Below are 14,600 nucleotides of genomic sequence, written 5' to 3' on the forward strand. Positions count from 1 at the left end.
TTGAAAACTGGATTTAAAAATACCTGCCTTTATGGGGTTTATATAGAGCTTAAAATAATTGCTTTCTACTCTCGGAGGGCTATGAAGCTAGTGTAGTAAAATGGGATTATTATCATTTAAATCTATTCTCAGCCAGGTGTAATCTTTCTTAAGGTTGGCAGTTTTTGTGTTTATTGTGCTTGTTGGTTTACTCTGATATTTATTTTTAAATTCTTTATTATTTTAAGTATATACTAGATATATAGATAGATTTCTTAAGTGCAGGTACATTACTTTTGTTTTAAATTCTAAAAACTTGAATGTTGAAATCTGAACCTAAAATGTGGAGTTTGTAAAAACAATTATCAATAATCTTTTGCTTTTGTATTTTTATAGGAATTGCAGGAGAAGACTTGAGACAAGTCAAGAAGATTTTTAAGAACCACCCCTTTTCATCAGTTCTTCCTTAGAATTAACCCATTCCTTGTTTATATTCTATTGAGAATAGAGGAATCTTACAGTAGTGTATATTTGGTCCGAACACTACAATTGGTGGCAGCGGTGGGATCTGTTGAACTGATAAACCAAGAATTAAAGTAAATAAGGGGATTGGTCTGGAATAATCAAGCTGAATCATGGCTGTAGATAATCAGCAAGATATGAGAAGAGAGCTCCGAAATGCACTTCAAAGTGTGCCAATTTTTAATGAAGATGGAGGAAATAGTGGTAGTTTCCGAAACCATTTGCGTACTTTCTGGCTTTGGATGGTCTTGAATGGAATAGAAAATGGTGTCCATCAAAAATGTGCTTTGATATATAGCATTCGTGGTCGGAGTCAAGATAGAGTGGCTCATCTTTTTATTGCAGCTGGAGAGGAAGCTCCAACTTTTGCTGTTTTTGAGCAGACTATAAAGCAGATTTTCTTGCCTGAAGGGGAGGCGCAGTTATCAAAAGTGGAGTTCCGATTGAGAAAACAAGGAGTAGATGAAGATGTGGGAACGTTTTTCTCCATTAAAAGTTCCCTCTTCTTGGAAGCTTATCCAGAAGGGGCAGAGTTTAGCACTTTTTTGGAGCATTTGATAACAGGCTTGTACAATCCGGTTGTGAAACGGTTGTTGAGAAGATCTGACCCAACAAATATGGAAGAAACGCGGCAAAATCTCATGAAAATAACCGCTTGTGAGAGACAATCGGTTAGTGAAGGATATGGAGAATCTAGTAATTTAGACGGGCTGAGGGCGGTTACTCAAGCAACGATGCGTTATCAGCAGTTTGGGGGCAGTTCTAGAGCTCCAGGATGGGAAGATCCTATTCCCATGGAGGTAGATCAGATCAACTTGGCACAGCAGCCTAAGCGCTGTTTTAAGTGCAATAAATCTGGACATCTGCAAAGAGATTGTAGAATTCATAAGAAGACAGACCGGAGGGAAAACAGTGAGAAACGTTGTCACAGATGTGGTCTTCAGGGCCATTTGAAGAAACAATGCCGGGTAAATTTGGAGAAACAGAAGAGAAAAGAAAACTTGGCCAGAACAGGAAAAGTCCAAGCATTCCAAAATGATGAAGAAGGGGATGAGGACCAGCGTCTGAATGATGAAGCTATCCTTGCTGCCCTTGGAATTAATGAAATAGGGGCGGGTTTTCCCGGAGGGGCTCCCTACTAGGGGGAGAGAGCCCTGGTATTATGGCTGAAATATCCCCTAAACTGAAACCTCATGTTCCGGTTGATATTCTTTTGCCTGAAGGTGGAACAAGGAGGGTAATGGGTCTGGTTGATACTGGTAACTTGGTATCCCCTGGATTATGTTTCAGTGAAAAGTATGCCCAAGAGGTGGGTTTGAAGATAGAAAAGCTGAGACCATTAAGCATTGGGACTGCAGCTACTGGCTCAACCATGGCCTTGGTTGGAGCTGTAAGGAATTTACGGTTGAAGATTGGGAGAGTAGAGATTATTCATCCCATAAGCTGGGTATTAAGAGATTTGACCAGCAGTATGAATATTGGGTATATGTTTCTGAGGACCCACAAATTGTCAGTTATGTTGGATGGAGAGGAGCCAGTGTTACATCACCAAAAAGGAAATATTGAATTGGTGCAGACCTTGGCACCAGGGAAGTCAGGACTTTGTTTTAATGATTATACTCCCACTGAGTTAAGTAAATTAAAATTGAAAACTGTAAATTCTAGAATTAAGAATGTTGCTAATATTGTAAAAAAAGTGTCTAACAAACTTTTTTCTATTCAAAGGAAACAGTCCAGAGGAAGCTACAAAGGACAGTTGGCACTGAGCTGTCAACTGCAAGGTAAGATTACACCTGTAAAAGTTGATGAGAATAAGATTTTATTGCCAAAAAGTATGACCAAATTGAGCATAGAGGGTATGCCAAAAGGTTGCAAATCTATTTTGGTTGAGAACATGAGTTTTTGCTCAGATAATGAAGTTTTTGGAATGCCAGGAGTGTATCCTGTTAGAAACAGCAAGGCCAAAATAATGGTAATGAATTTGAAGGAGCAACCTAAACTAGTAAGGAGAAATACTCCTGTGNTGGATTTCTTCAGGTCAGGTACCTAGCAAGTATGATTTAATGGGTCAGTCTCTAGAAGTTCATAGGTATAGACAATTGGTAGGAGCTTTGAAAGTTTCTGAAGATGGTGTATTGGTTCTGGAAGCAGAGGGTAGTATAGTAGGAGGGAAGAAACAATTGGTATTGGTTCCTGATGCTCTGAAACCAGTGGTGTTCTACTACTGTCACCAGCACCTTAGTGCTGGTCATTATGGTCTAGCTGCTACCCGAGCTCGATTGATAAGGAATTTCTTCTACCCAGGAGCAGCTGTGGACCTAGCTGACAGGATTAAGTTGTGCTCGCAGTGTATTGCTAAGACTACTAAAGAGCATGATAAGAAAGGAGAGCATAAACCATTAAGACATGGTTTCCCTTTGCAGTCAGTGGCAATTGATCTGGTAGGACCTTTTGAACCAGGGAACCATGGTTATAAGTATATCCTTACTGTGGAGGATCAATGGAGCCGGTACATTAACTGTTATCCATTGCGAAGTAAAGAAACCAAAGAGGTGGCAAAGACCTTTATGGAGAGGTTTGTAGCTAACTTTGGTTGTCCAGTATCTGTCCATAGTGATAATGGAACTGAGTTTACATCAGAGATTTTCAAATCTTTGATGGATGAGTTAAAAATACAGAAAACTTATACCCCTTCCTACAACCCCAGGAGTAATGGGAAATTAGAGCGTTGGCATAGAGATTTGAATGCTTTTATGAGAGCTGCGTCAGCTAGAGAGGATCCTAATTGGATTACATACCTACCTGCTCTAACTTTAGCCCATAATACAAAGGAGCACAGTGCAACCGGGGTAACACCTAGTTTAGCTTTCCTGGGAAGGGAACTGAGGCTTCCTGTAGATTTATTGGTGGGGTTACCACACCAGGACCAAAGATCGGTACATGAACATGTGAGGAACACTTTGGATAAGTATGAGGAAGAATATAAGGTACAGAAGGGAGACAGAATTGCTCAAGCCTTAATACTTAAACATCATTATGGAGAGTTTGAAGAGAAGGAACTGGAACCTACTGGTAGGGGTACTGGTGGTTTTGGTTCTACCGGAAATTAATTCCTATTCTATAAATTATTATGACTGTCTGCAGACTAATCTAATTAAGAAATATGAAAAAGCAACAATTTGCCAGAGGAATAAACCTGAAGAAACTACTAGCTTTGAGTATAATATAGTGCAAAGGAAGAAGATAAATAAATTGGAAGGTTATAGCTGCTCTGTAAAGTCCTCTACATCTCAAGCTATCAACTACTCCGGCTATAGAACATACCGAGTTAGTAACCATAGAGTGGTGTAAAGAGATGATTAACCATAGAAGATTTAAGACTGAGAATACTCTACAGAGTTTTCCTTTAGAATTAGATCAAGTAAATGTGATTCCTGTGGTAGAAGTAGGGGAGCTGACTGAGGTTAATGATAAAGTTATATGCAAGGGAGAAAATGCCCATATTGGAAACCTCATGCATACTAATGTGGTGGTGCTTAAGGAATATGAGATCTTGATAAGAAAAGAAAAATATATGTCGGATGGGAAAATTATTGAATCTCAATCCAATAGGATTGGTTTACCTTGTCCAGTGACTGATCGAAGCTGTTCAACAGGGGATGGAACCTTTTTGTGGGACTTACCTGAGAACAGTTGTGGATTGCAGTTAATCAGAAAATTCAAACCAATTTCTGTAATGAAAAGCTATTTGCTGGACCATGACCTAAAGATTCTGGTAAATACCACGGGGATTACCCGGTTAGAAGGATGTGATGTGGAATTGGTTAAGACAAATTATCAAGACTTATTCTTGGTAAGTTTAGATCAACATATGTAATTAGCAGAGCTAGAACCAGGGGAATTGGACATCGCACTTGAGGGGAAAGTGGCCAGAGATTATATGACGTATAGAGAGGAGGTCCGAGAAGTTGAGAGTGATAAAGACACGCAGGAATTGGTATGTCAACAGAGTCATGTTGGCCCAGGAACAACAATTAGAATTAAAGATAATTTGTTTGGAATGACCAGAGGGGATTTATACTTGGTTTATACCTGTTTGACCAAGACAGCCAACATTTTGGAAACAGATAACTGCTATGATGTAATACCATTGGATACACAACCAATAATGTTTGTTGAACCTTCAAATCGTATTTCAGTAAAACATGCTTCACCAGTGGTTTGTAATAAGTACTTTCCCCTGACCATTTTGTCAGATCAAGGCTGGATAGAACTAAATCCTCATATTCGAAAAGTTAAACCACCATTACAAGGAGAACCATCAAGAAGGGAAATAATAAATCATGAAGATTTAAGCAAGAACGGGTTATATACAGATCAAGAGATAGAAGCCTGGGAAAGATTACTGGAGTTTCCAGTGTACCATGAAGCCAAATTGAAAGAACTTAGTTGGGGAGTTTGTTTGTCAACGGGAGTATGTCAAAATGCAGAAGGTGTTCAACAATATGATTTTCAAAAATTGATGAAGGATGAAGCAACTTCTTGGAATCCAATTAGCAGTTTTATGACCAAGATTCATGAGTACGGAGACATATTGGCTTTGATAGTGATATTGTGGTTGTTATTCAAATTAATAATTGATCTAACAATGATTGCAATGACTTTGTTGAAAGAAGGACCAGGAGCAGCGGCTGCTTTGATAATGAATATCTACTTATCAACTCAGATCCAATATAAGAAGATACAGAAAAGGAACAAAAAGCTCAGGAATAGGATCAATGAAGAAGAAGAAATGCAAGAGTTAACATAAGGATTTGGTCATATGATTTAAATGTTTATTATTTTTACTTACTTTGAAAATTCAGTAAAAATAATGGGGGAATTGTAGTAAAATGGGATTATTATCATTTAAATCTATTCTCAGCCAGGTGTAAATAATAATATCAATTTATAATAATAAAGAAACTCAAATGCTTAGAAAGGTTATAATAGATTGTCTTAAAAAGAATGTCCTTTTTCTTGTAATTATTTCGTCAAAAATATTTATCTATCTCCTTATTTAATATCACAAAATAACAATCTTAAAACAATTTTAAAAGTTGGAATTCTTAACGTTTTTGGATGCACTTACTAAGATGCATCTTTGTAAACAAGTGCTTTCTCTTAACAAACAAAATTCAGTTTAGCAGTGATTTTCAAGCCATAAAGGATGAAAATTAAATGATGATGACCTATGTAAACATTAAATTTTAAAAGCTTACCAAGCAAATTTAGCAAAATAATGGACAAAACCATACATAATTAATAATGTACAATGTACTGAAAGTTTACAGAATATCATGTGAATATGACCCGATATTTTTCTTTCCTTTTGTATTCAATCAACGTCAAAACGACTGAAACGATCGGGCTCATATTTTTGTGTGGAACCTCATATTTCCCCAGTTAAAAGGTTTATGGATGCTCAAAATTACAAAAAATGGTGTCCGAAAAATATGATTTTTGTTAAATTTTGAAAATGTGAGAAAAATATGTATTTGAATCAGCGAAATTTTTTAATTATTGTTGGATGTACAAAGAGAAGAGGCTCACAGATAAAGCTACAGTTAAAAGTTGAAATAGAAGATGGTTGCGAAGCGCGCTAAACACCTTGTAAATCCTTCTTCAATTTAATCCAGTCAAAATGAATCACACTGATAACTTCAATTGCAAGGATCGAATCATAAATGCACAAGGTGTCTCAAAAGACCAAATAGTTTAAATGAAATTATTTGTAAATGTTTTTTTTCACAAAGAATGAGACTTTAAAAGCGATCTTTTAAATGGACTGTACGCGTAACTTAAAAGACCTTCCATTTAAAAGAGGGACAGGCCCGAATCGAAGAGATACCCCTTGAACTTTATTCTGATCAATAATGTGAAAGACATCGCTCTTACTTATATATGAAAAGTTTAATTCTGAGAATTAAACCCCATTGTTCGTATAAGCAGAAATGCGCAAATCTCTTTCTTAGAAAAATCCGAATTGAAAATAATTAAACATAAAAAGGAAACGTTGATAGATGTCTCATTCTTGATAAGGAGGAGCTTTAAAGGGTTCAGTTGTTAATCTATAAATTGAGGGTCACTTGAAGTTTCGTTTACAGATCCTTTAATTCTCGAACTGAAGGTTAAATTTAGGGTTTCTGCCTTTGCAAAATTATTTAACTGGTATTTAAAGTAATTTTGTAAAGAAAGAAACATGTTTTTAGCTTCCTAAGTTAAAAAAAAAGACAGAATGAATTATTTTTATAAATTAAGTTTTTACTTTTTGAATGTCATATGAGAAATGAAAACATTATTATGAAAACAAAATTTCGAATTCTATAGAATTCACAATATTAGGTTGTCACACTCCAGTGGTGGACAATTGACTACCATGCCCCTCCCCAAAATCATATCCAGAAAATAAGCAACCAATCTGAAAACGACGATATCCTAGAGGTGCCTTAAAAACTTACGTTTGCTCCTATTATTATTTGAATTTAATAATGTTTCATTTTTAATTAATATAATTGATAATATAATAAATACGTCCGTATCTAGTGACCAGAAGTCCCACCAATGGCAGTACAGTATCATTATCACATGTCTCCGTCTGAATCACTGCCACTGGTGGGAGTTCTGGTCACAGACGTATAAATAATATTATCAATTATATCTTTTATAAATGAAAAATTATCCAATTCAAATGCAAATAGGAGCAAACCTAAGTTTTTCAGGCTCCTCTTGGATATTGTCGTTTTCAGATTGGTTGCATATTTGTTAAATCTAATCTATTTAAACCTACTATTTATATACACAATTTTAGGCATATAGTTTTTCGTATAAATTTGACACAGTTTTATATAAATTTCTCGAGACAGATGAACTCTTATGGGTATAGATAAACTCCTTAAACGCTTATGTTTAAACCTATACCCTCTCTTATTTTTCCTTTACAGTCCCTTTAATACCTCCTACTTAAGATGAGATTTCTGATTAAAACTATATTAGATTTCAATCTGACGGGCAGTTTACTTTAGTTTGAAGTAAACAGTTAAATAAAATAATAATACGGCATTTAAAGTACTTCACAGAAATCCCAATGTCCATAAGGCACAATTAAAGGTTTGAAGGGGGGTGAGGGAGTGGATTAATATTTGCCTAAGAATCAAATTGTTTTAAGGCGCAACAAAGGGGAGTTTTTAAAGTTGACGGATTCACTCTTCATGAACACAATAAGAATTTCCCAATCTATCTATAAATTTGGCTTGTCTTGGTGTTTGTTTGGGCGTCTGTCTGTTTGTTTGTATCCAATAAACGTTAAAACGGCTGAACCGATCGGGCCCAAATTTTTTTGTGGGACATCTAGGGACCCCAGGGAAGGTTTATGAATGATAAAAATTAAAAAAAATGTGTTATAAAGGTTTTTAATTTTGTAAAAAATTTAAATTCTTGAAAATCCGCAAATTTAAATAGATGGGCGCGAAGCGCCCTAAAAGCCTAGAAAGAAGGGCGCGAAGCGCCTTGAATTTCTAGTTTTTTAAATTTTCGAATAGAATATTGGGTTTACAATTTTTTGTAAATTATTTGCGATAAATTCCGGAGGCTTTTAGTTTAAAGTATGTGTACGTTTACACAACTACATCTTTTAAAGGAATTGAACTATTTTTTCGGCTCGCCTTTCTCAGAGTTGTTTATATTTAAATTTGATATCTGATAACTTTTACAGAATATGTATTAAAGTTGTTATTATGATATTATATTTAATCATTATAATTGATAAAAAATTACATTAATTTCGTAAATTATATGCAAATTTTATCTTAAATCAATTATATTATCATAATCATATAAATTGTATATATATGTAGGCAAAATTTCATCAAAATTATCTTTCATGTGATTATTTTGATGAAAGGTAAAACCCAAATTTAAGAACAACTAAATAGATATTTGTATATATGAATCAATAAAGATTTAAAGATGCAAAGGCCTCTTGTTTAGTATTAAACTTAATGTTTAGGATATTGTTAACTAATGTTCCTTCAATGACTAACACGTCACAACTGAATGTTTATTATATTTTCATATTTAGTTAGTTAAATTTAAACTTAGAGTATGGATATATTTAGAGGGTTCCTTCAGAAAACTTAAGAGTATATATTAAGAGAGGTCTAGATTAAAATTAAAGTACATAGAGTAACGATACAAACAGAGGTTTCTGTTCATCCTTAGAGTATATATATAAACAGAGGTTTCTGTTCATCCTTAGAGTATATATATAAAGACAAGTTTCTGGTCATCCTTAGAGTATATGTAAACAGAGGTTTATGGTCATTCTTAGAGTATAGATATAAACAGAGGTTTCTTTTTATCCTTAGAATTTCTATATAAACAGAGGTTTCTGGTCATCCCAATAGAGGTTAAATAATAAACAGAAGGTTCTGTTCATCCTTACAGAATAGATAAAAACAGAGTTTTCTGTTCAACCTTAGAGTATAGATATAAACAGAGGTTTCTGGTCATCCTTAGAGTATGTGTATATATATATAATCCTAGATTTCTGCTCATCTTACGAGTATGGATATAAACAGAGAGGTTTCTGAGTAAAGATATTAACATTCTGGTGTAGCAAATATAGAGGCACATATATGTAAATTACGTTGAACATTGTCCATACTCCATAAAGCTAAATGTGCCCATTTGAAAATGCCTAAATCATGTATTGGGATGAACCCATTCAATGTAAGTATGTATATATAACTCCGCCTAACCCATATTGTGATTGCTTAACTAGCTTATATATAACAGCGCATAACTTGTAACTATGCTGATAAGGACCCAACACTGGACACTCTGGTATCATTGTTCCCTAGGTAAGGATGATTCAGAGATAGAAATGAGAGTGAGGATGGTTCAGAGATAGAAATGAGAGTGAGGATGGTTCAGAGAAATAAGCATGACAGAAGTATTATGAGAGGGAAACCCTCCACTTTCAGAGTTTCAAATCATAATGCAGAGATTGGAACAAGTGGAGCAAGATAAAAAAGCTTTAGTGGCAATAGTTGGACAGTGCAAAGGGAAGTAGAGGAGGTAAAAACGAAGAAAGAAAAGGAATCATATGTGCAGACATGGAAGGATAATGTACACAGATATAAATAATTCCGTCATACCCATATTGTGATTGCTTAATTACCTTATATATATAACAGTGCATAACTACGCTGCTAAGACCCAATTCATATCTAGCCTGAAGAAATATAAGTTTAGCTGATACAGAAACTCCTCTTTGATTACAGTGTTGAGAGTAGTTTGGTTTTTGTTGAAACATTTAGATCTTGTCTTGTTTGAGACATTGATCAATAGATTACTATTGTCTGGTTTACAAGGCTGCAAACGAGATCTCGCCCAGTGGCAGTGGCGTTCATAATTCATGGGATTGTAGCCATGGGTTGACGTTGACTGTCAAGAGAATTTGAGTTATACCTGGATTGATACTTGTTTGAAAAATTGTTAAGGAGCGTTTACTATACTGGTCATCCTTAGAGTATAGATATAAACAGAGTTTTCTGTTCATTCTTAGAGTATATATAAACAAAGGTTTCTCTTGATCCTTAAAGTAAATGTTTTAACAGAGGTTTCTGTTTATCCTTAGAGTATAAATATAAGCAGAGGTTTCAGTTGATTCTCAGAGTATAGATATAAGCAGAGGTTTCTGTTCATTCTTAGAGTATATATATAAGCAGAGGTTTCTGTTCATCCTTATAGAGTATATATATAAGCAGAGGTTTCTGTTCATCCTTATAGAGTATTGTTCAAAGTGTCTAGATATTTTTGATTACATAACAATTATGTAAGCATTCTTTTTAACATTCTTTTAACAATTCATACCATCAACATGTACTCTTTACTTGGTCAAGAAAATAATTTAATTCTAACGAATGCAATTTTCAGTTCAGGGTTGCATTATCTGCTTTCTACAGTTTTAATTCAATACGAGACAGTTACGCATGTTTTTTTATTTAAGTACAAATATAAGAAATAAATGTGTAAAAGATACATGTTATGGCAATTCCGATGAAACGGTTAAAAGTCCTATATTCTTCTTTCTATACTTTTTGTAAATACAAGATACATCTTGCACATTTTTATGGATTTTTTGTTAAAATATAATATAACTGCACACCAAGAGGCAGACACTCTCACGCTAAATTCGAGCAGTATTTTGACAATTACTCCTTTTAACGTAAGCTAGAAACCAGCTCATTGCATTTCTGAAATGTCTATTACCAGGGCTACAAAAAAATTAGAAAGTGAGTTGCTGAGGTAAAACAAAAACCAAGGCGTTGAAACACTTTAAAGTCGAGGCTGGCTATACTTTGATGACAAACCTTCAATGTTGTCTATTTCTCAGAGATATCTGGACTAATTTTCTTTAATATACAGTCTGGACATTTCGTATGCACACCCTCCACTGAATAGTAATGAGGAAGATATCATCGTCTTAATATCTTAAAAAGTATTAAATTCTCAAAATACTCATTATTGCTTCTGTAGCATACTAGCGCAAAAATATTCAATCTTCAGAGAAAACAATAAGAATGGAATTGTGAATCGGAACATATCTAAAAATGGAAGAACAATTGAAATTACGGCTACAATCCCTTTAACCCTATTCAGGCTGACGTCTAGTTATTAAGCAAAAAATGTTCAAAAGCAAAAAGTGTACAAAATTTAATAAACTATACATTTTTTAAAAGCCCTTACCACGGCAAATTCAAATATGCAAAAATATTTGCAAAATGTTTTAGAAACCAAATTTGTATTTAAGGAAAACTGAAAATGTGAAAATTCTTTGTAAAGACATCTGTGCAAAAAAAACTTTGCAACATTTCGTCTTGCGCAATCCAATGCTTTCTCTTGTTAAAGGCTTTCTAAAGAGCTATAAAAAGTCAAAATTCAATGACCGCAAAAATGTCTAAATAAAGATTTAGACGAGGTCCGAGGTAACAAAACTGAAGGAATTTCTCCAGTTTTGGTGACTTGCTTTGAGGAATTTCCGGGGAATTTCTCGAGAACAAGTTCTTGTGACTGATTCCTCGGAAATTCTTGAGAAATTCTCCGGAATTGGTCCCCATTTTAAGATATTTTTAAGGGGATCAGAGTTTTATAAAGTAGTTTCGAGAAATTCCTGAGATTTATTTTCTAGATTGTTTCTTAGGAAATTCCTGATAATTTCTCTGGAATATTTTTCATAAGCATATTTCCGGAAATTCCTGAGAAATTCTAAGGACTTGGTCACCAATTTTACAAATTTTTTGGGGAACTGAATCAAAGACATAGTCTCAAGAAATTCCTGAGAATTTCTCTGGATTTTTTTAATGGAGAAACTTCTGAGAACTTCTCCAAAATGTTTCTCCGGAAATTCCTGAGAAATTCTCAGGTCTTGTTCACCAATTTTACGGATTTTTTTTGGAATTGAATAAAAGACATAGTCTCGAGAAATTTCTCTGAATTTCTCTGGAATTTTTTAATGGAGAAATTCCTGAGAACTTCTCCAAAAATTCTCAGGTCTTGTTCACCAATTTTACGGATTTTTTTGGGGAATTGAATGAAAGACAAGTCTCGAGAAATTTGTCTCAGATTTCTCAGGATTTTTTCCTGGAGAAATTCCTGAGAACTTCTACAGAATATATCTCCGGAAATTCCTGAGAAATTCTCACGACTTGGTTACCAATTTTACGATTATTTTGGGGAACGGAATAAAAGACTTAGTTTCGAGAATTTCTCTGGAAGTTTTCTCAAGAAATTCCTAAGAATTTCTCAGAATATTTCTCCGGAAATACCTGAGAAATTCTCAGGACTTCATTACAGAGTTTTCAAGGTCCGTTTTTCTCCGATAGGTATCTCTGAGGTTCTCTTCTATTATGCACTGTTTTAACTAAATCTTTTTTTCTTTGCAACCTTATTAATAAAAAATGATAATTTACTTTAGAACCATCTTTTAAAAAAAATATTTTTAAAAATTTGTAAAATTTTTCTTTACAATTCAGTTGTCTGTTGTTAAGTTATTCACTACTATTGGGTCTAAATCCTGACTCTTGGTTAGTAAATTTACTCAGGAATATGCTGAGAATATGTCAAGATATTCCTGAGGAACTCTTGGGAAAATCTTGGGAATAGTTCCCAGGAAATTCCCAGGAATTGGTTCTGAAAACTTCCATGTTTTACCGAGTTCCCCAATTATGAGTTATGATCAGATGTACAAACACAAACAATCTAAACAGAGACTACTTTTTTCATAAACATAGATGTATTGGGCATACATTCGTTCAGCCATTCTTAAAATTGCATAATATTTAGCTTTTTTCAAAAAATAGAATTTTCCTTTAAGCTGGGTAAACTTGTATCTTGTTAGATCATGTTTTAATTTACAAATTTAAAATACATATGTCACTTTAGTGGGAAAATATGAGGGAGGAGGGGAGGACTCAACAGTTGTTGACAATGATCGTTCATATGTTCATTTAAACTATTTTATTCACTGTCAGTTGTGAGTTTACGTCTGAACTTTTAGGAATAATAAGAAAGTGATACATTTTTTTTAATTTTGTAAAAAATCGTCTTTGATTGTAAAAACAAATGTTTTAATCTTTTTATACAGTAAAACTATGCAAACAAATACAGAATAATAATATAATTAGACTCAAGTTTTGATTTTAAATGCTCAAATGAAGGTTAAGCACAACAATTCCAAAGGGTAAGCAGTCCAATTCCACAGTTGCTCCTGTCTGCCGAGTCCCCTGGCACTTCATCCAATCAGGGTTCAGTCATTTGTTTGTTGTCTACTCTGAACCAATAGAAATAATATTGGCGGTAACATCTATCTTTCTATCTATCACATTATCCAATAAGAGTTATGAACCCTTCAAAACGGCGCTAACAGTAAATGGAAATATTTACTTCTACTGAAGCTATTGTAATTGGATAGGGTCCCGATCTGAAGTTACACAGTCTACTAATTTTGTTTAGTATAGAATGTAAGATTATTTGATAATTAATTGATCAATTTATTAGATTAATTGATTTGATAATTGATCAATTTAATAATTGATCAGCTTTACAATTATCAATTACACAATTAATATACATTGCTTTAAACCTTGAAAACTCAATATTAGGTGATTTTTAAATTGAACTGAACATTTCTGATGGATAATGTTCGAGGTTAACTGTTAGACGTTTTTCCGTTTTTATATTAGAAGAGTGATGAAAAATTTACACTAAGATATCACAACTTGAAAGTTAATCTTATAATGATTACAAAAGCACCTCTGGACAGCCTTTAGAAGGTTATTATGGTGAAAGTAATATATACAGGGCTACCCGCAATAAATCAGATTTCAAATTCGACTTACAAGGGCTGTTATCGTAATTTCAAGTGGCCTTCTATTGAAAAAGTGACAAGGATGGCAAGTGACAAGTTTTCCCTAAACAAGCCTTAACTTACTGGACGATACTAGGAATGATAAAAATTAGGCCAAGAAAAATCCTTTTATGCTAACGAGTTATATTTATAAATGTTTACACGTCTCATTCTTTGTGGTTAACTCAATCAGGTTGGAAAGATGTAGGGGTTAGAAAATCAAGATTGTGGCAAGGAATCAATTTCTTTAAAATTAGTTATTATTTTTTTCTGTTTTCTTTCTATATTAATTTTTCTAAAATTCTGTGAACTTAAAAAAATCAGGGTTATCCACAAAGGATGAGATTTCAGGGACGACAAAAGGAAATTTGCTTTCGTCCCTTTTTGACATTCAGGGTTCCTTCACGGCCAAAACTGGCATTTTTCTGCGCTAAATCAATTATAATTAAAACATTATCATACTATAAAATGCAATGAAGAAGCAAACAACCAAGCTTCAAATCGTCTTATTTTTAGAATTCTGTATTTACAGTCTCATCCTTTGTAGGCAACCCTGTACAGTACATTACAGTACAGTAAAGTACAGTACAGTACAGTACAGTACAGTACAGTCTCATCCTTTGTAGGCAACCCTGTTTGTATCCAATAA

General features: G+C 34.0%; 1 protein-coding gene across 1 annotated transcript in view; it reads left to right on the top strand.

Moving 5' to 3' along the window:
- The first annotated feature begins 11,999 nt into the window (after positions 1 to 11,999).
- The window catches only part of LOC111697337 (uncharacterized), a 6,263-nt gene continuing 3,662 nt past the window's right edge, over positions 12,000 to 14,600 (top strand). The window contains exon 1 of the mRNA XM_023467305.1: positions 12,000 to 12,096. The gene's annotated coding sequence lies outside the window, so the exon portion shown is untranslated. The remainder of the gene's footprint in view (positions 12,097 to 14,600) is intronic.

The sequence above is a fragment of the Eurytemora carolleeae genome, unplaced genomic scaffold (assembly GCF_000591075.1).
Source record: "Eurytemora carolleeae unplaced genomic scaffold, Eaff_2.0 scaffold10, whole genome shotgun sequence".
NCBI lineage: Eukaryota > Metazoa > Arthropoda > Copepoda > Calanoida > Temoridae > Eurytemora > Eurytemora carolleeae.